The sequence below is a fragment of the Zea mays genome, chromosome 8 (assembly GCF_902167145.1).
Source record: "Zea mays cultivar B73 chromosome 8, Zm-B73-REFERENCE-NAM-5.0, whole genome shotgun sequence".
Classification (NCBI taxonomy): domain Eukaryota; kingdom Viridiplantae; phylum Streptophyta; class Magnoliopsida; order Poales; family Poaceae; genus Zea; species Zea mays.
Genome location: NC_050103.1, coordinates 81,551,295 through 81,556,163, shown reverse-complemented (window position 1 = coordinate 81,556,163; position 4,869 = coordinate 81,551,295).

The window sequence follows — 4,869 nt, the reverse complement described above, 5'->3', positions numbered from 1 at the left end:
GCAGAGGCGCAGCGAAGACAGTTGGAGCTTGGCCAGGTCGTCGGTGAGCGGGACCAATCTCGGAACCAGGCTGCCGAGGCTGAAAGCCGGGCCGAGGCCCTTGGGGGCCAGCTAGCCGAGGTGTCTTCTCGGGCCGGAGCCCTTGCGGAGGACCTGGCCGTGGCCGTCAGGTCTGCCCAGTCCGCCCAAGCCGCAGCCTCGGAGCAGCGTGCCCGGGTCGAAGGTATGTCTTGGCTGCTTTGAGAGTTTGATTCAGCTTCATTCTTCAACTCGTGTTTGAAGAATTCTGTTTTGGCCGTTTGCAGAGTTCGAGTCTGCCCTCAACGAGTCCGCCAAGGCACTTGCCCAAGCGGCTGAGCAGAAGGAGGCTGACCGTGTGGCCATGTCCGAAGCTATCTCGGCCTTCTGCCAGGTCTTCGGTCTTGACGATGTCCCCTCGGGAAGCTCCCCCTAGAGTCGCCTGCAGGCCTTGGGCGGCCATGTGCGCGGCAGACTCCGCGAGGCGCTGCATCACAGCGTTAGGCGGGCCTTCGCTGTGCTCGCTTCCCACTACGATGTGGATTTGGAGCGGGTCAGCGAGGGGTACTGTCTTCCCAACGAAGACGAAGCCGCCCTGGCCGAAGTTCAGAGGCTTGACGCGGCCGCCGCAGGCCCAAGCGCGGTGTTGGCGTCCTCCTTCGAGGTGGAAATCCTTCCGCTTGCGTTGCCGTCCAAGGCCGGGGCGGATCTCGCCGAGGGTGGAAGCGGTGCTGAGGGTGGAGACGAAGCCGAGGGTGTCGCTCCTCCCCCGGGCGATGCCTGATTCTGCCGGAGCAGTTTGTTTTGAACATGTATGTGTCTTTCGCGGCCGCCGAGGCCTGAACACTTTGTCGTCGTGTTATAAAGTTGCGTTTCTTTTCCTCCTGTTTCGAGTATTCGGGCTTGTTCGTCAGTAGCAGAATCGCTTATCCGAGTAAGAGTTATTTTTCGCGGAAGGTGACTAGTAAGGTATCCATATCCCGGAGGCGTAGGAGTCCCTCAGCTCGGTCGGCCTTGCCGCTTACATGCGCTCTTATTCGTTTTGCGGGGTTCTGTTACTGATATAGCCGGGAAACACGAAAGTCATTTTGGTGGAAGACTTTTTCCGAGGAAAATTTTTACGCAGAGGGTGTTTCCCCCTTCTAGCCCCCGAAGGAGAGTCGGGCTTTGCCGAGGCAAGGCTGACCCTTCCTTGATGGTTAGACTTTATTTGTGTATGTAAAGAGAACGAGGTATATGAATGACTCGAAAACATCTTTAGGGTAAAAGCATCGTAGCTGTCGGATGTTCCAAGCGTTGCTATAGACCTCGCCTTGACTGTTGGCCAACTTGTAGGTTCCGGGCTTCAAAATCTTGGCGATGATGAACGGCCCTTCCTAGGGAGGAGTGAGCTTGTGACGCCTCGGGCGTCTTGTCATAGCCGAAGCACCAAGTCGCCCACCTGGAGGTCTCGGGACCAAACCCCTAAGGCGTGGTAGCATCGCAGAGACTGCTGATACCAAGCCGAGTGTAGCAAGGCCATGTCCCGAGCCTCCTCCAGCTGGTCCAGTGAGTCTTCTCGGCTTGTCCGGTTGCTTCGGTCGTCGTACGCCCTCGTCCTCGGGGAACCGTATTTTAAGTCTGTGGGCAAGATAGCCTCGGCCCCATAGACTAGAAAAAACGATGTGAAGCCCGTGGCCCGGCTTGGCGTCGTCCTCAGACTCCAGACCACCGAGGGGAGTTCCTTCATCTATCGCCTGCCGAACTTGTTGAGGTCGTTGTAGATCCTCGGCTTAAGTCCCTGCAGAATCATGCCGTTGGCACGCTCTACCTGCCCATTCGTCATGGGGTGAGCTACGGCGGCCTAGTCCACCCAGATGTGGTGGTCCTCGCAGAAGTCCAGAAACTTCCTGCCAGTGAACTGGGTGCCGTTGTCGGTGATGATGGAGTTCGGGACCCCAAAGCGATGGATGATGTTGGTGAAGAACACCACTGCATGTTCGGACCTGATGCTGTTTAGGGGTCGGACCTCAATCCACTTGGTGAATTTGTCGATAGCGACCAGCAGGTGCGTGAAGCCCCCGGGTGCCTTCTGCAAGGGACCGACGAGGTCCAGACCCCACACAGCAAACGACCAGGTGATGGGTATTGTTTGCAGGGCCTGAGCGGGCAGGTGTGTCTGCCTTGCGTAGAATTGACACCCTTGGCAGGTGTGTAGAAACCTTGTCGGAAGGCGTTTCCAACGAGGGCTCGAGGCGCTGCGTGATGACCGCAAGCCCCCGAGTGTATTTCTTGCAATAGCTTCTAACCTTCGGCGATGGATATGCATCGCTGGAGGATGCCTGAGGGGCTGCGGTGGTAGAGCTCCTTCTCGTCACCCAGCAAGACGAATGACTTGGCGCGCCGCGCCAGTCGCCGAGCCTCGGCTCTGTCGAGGGGTAGCTCTCCTCGGTGGAGATATTGCAGGTATGGGGTCTGCCAGTTTCAATTAGGCACGACCCCATTCTGCTCTTCCTCAACGCGCAAAGCCTCACCCTTAGGGGCCGAGGGTGCCTCGGGCTGGGCCGAGGCCCCCTCGGGCTCGGGCGTGTCGTCGGTCTTGACGGAGGGTTGGTGTAGGTCTCGGGAGAAGATGTCCGGGGGGACCGTTGTCCGCCCCGAGGCTATTTTAGCCAGCTCGTCCGCAGTCTCGTTGTACCATCGGGCGACGTGGTCGAGCTCGAGCCCGTAGGACTTGTCTTCCAGGCGTCGAACCTCGTCACAGTAGGCTTCCATCTTCGGGTCGCGGCAGTGGGAGTTCTTCATGACTTGGTCGGTGACAAGCTGCGAGTCGCCACGAGCATCGAGGCGTCGAACCCCTAGCTCGATGGCGATGCGCAACCCGTTAACTAGAGCCTCGTACTCGACCACATTGTTTGACGCCGGGAAATGGAGGCGCAACACGTAGCGGAGGTGCTTTCCGAGGGGTGAGATGAAGAGCAGGCCCGCGCCCGCTCCTGTTTTCATCAGTGACCCGTCGAAAAACATGGTCCAGAGTTTCGGTTGGATCGGAGCTACTGGAAGTTGGGTGTCGACCCATTCAGCCACAAAGTCCGCCAAGACTTGGGACTTGATGGCCTTCCGAGGAGCGAACGAGATTGTCTCGCCCATGATCTCCACTACCCATTTTGCAATCCTACCCGAGGCCTCTCGGCACTGGATGATCTCCCCCAGGGGGAAGGATGACACCACAGTCACCGGATGAGACTCGAAGTAGTGTCACAACTTTCGCCGTGTTAGAATTACCACGTACAGTAGCTTCTGAATCTGCGGGTAGCGGATCTTGGTCTCGGACAGTACCTCACTGATGAAGTAGACCGGTCTCTGGACGAGCAATGTATGCCCTTCTTCTCGACTCTCGACTACGATCGCGGCGCTGACCACCTGAGTGGTTGCGGCTATGTAGATCAAGAGGGCTTCTCCGGCAGCGGGGGGACCAGGATGGGCGCGCTTGTAAGGAGCGCCTTTAAGTTCCCGAGGGCTTCCTCGGCCTCGGGGGTCCAAGTGAAGCGCTCGGTCTTCCTTAAGAGGCGGTACAAGGGTAGGCCTCTTTCGCCGAGGCGCGAGATGAAACGGCTCAGAGCCGCAAGGCATCCCATGACCCTCTGTACTCCTTTTCAAGTCCTTGATAGGCCCCATGTTGGTGATGGCCGCGAGTTTCTCCGGGTTGGCCTCGATGCCCCACTCGGAGACGATGAACCCCAGGAGCATGCCTCGGGGGACTCCGAAAACACACTTCTCGGGATTGAGTTTCACGCCTTTCGCCTTGAGACACTTGAATGTCGTTTCAAGGTCAGTGAGGAGGTCGGAGGCTTTCTTCGTCTTGACTACGATGTCATCGACGTAAGCCTCGACCGTTCGGCCAATGTGCTCTCTGAACACGTGGTTCATGCACCTTTGGTATGTCGCGCCTGCATTCCTTAAACCGAATGGCAAAGTAATATAGCAGTACATGCCAAAAGGTGTGATGAAGGAAGTCGCGAGCTGGTCGGACTCTTTCATCCTGATTTGGTGATACCCTTAGTAGGCATCAAGGAATGACAGGGTTTTGCACCCAGCGGTGGAATCCACGATTTGATCTATGCGAGGCAGACGGTAGGGAACCTTCGGACATGCTTTGTTTAGACCAGTATAGTCTATACACATCCTCCACTTCCCACCTTTATTTTTCACAAGCACAGGGTTGGCTAGCCATTCGGGATGGAATACCTCTTTGATGAACCCTGCAACCATCAGCTTGTGGATCTCCTCGCCTATGGCTTTGCGCTTTTCTTCGTCGAATCGGCGTAGAGGCTGCTTCACGGGTCGAGCTCCAGCTCGGATATCCAGCGAGTGCTCGGCGACATCCCTCGGTATGCCAGGCATGTCCGAGGGACTCCACGCAAAAACCTCGACGTTCGCGCGGAGAAAGTCAACGAGCACTGCTTCTGTCACACCCGGATTTAAGGAACAAAGCCGGGTGCATCTCATACATGCGCCAAGAAGACAACATATATAATAACAGAGTGTATAGAGATAAATGTCATAAAACATCAGAGTATTTATTACATAGCGGAAGACTTATTACAAGATAAAAGTGTAACATAAAACGAACTAAGGATCGTCGGCGCCAATGTCGACTGAGAAACGCCACCTAGATCAGATCAAACTCCTCGCCTTGTAGCTCCTCCTGAACCACCTGCTCTTCTCCTGTGGGGGGGTGTGAGACAGCAAGAGTGAGCTCACATACGTTCATCGCTCAACAAGTTGTGGGGAATAATGTGGCATAAACTCACCAAAGGTGGGAGTTCATGTAGTGTAAGGCTAATCAATGGAATAAAGGCTGAGGCTGAG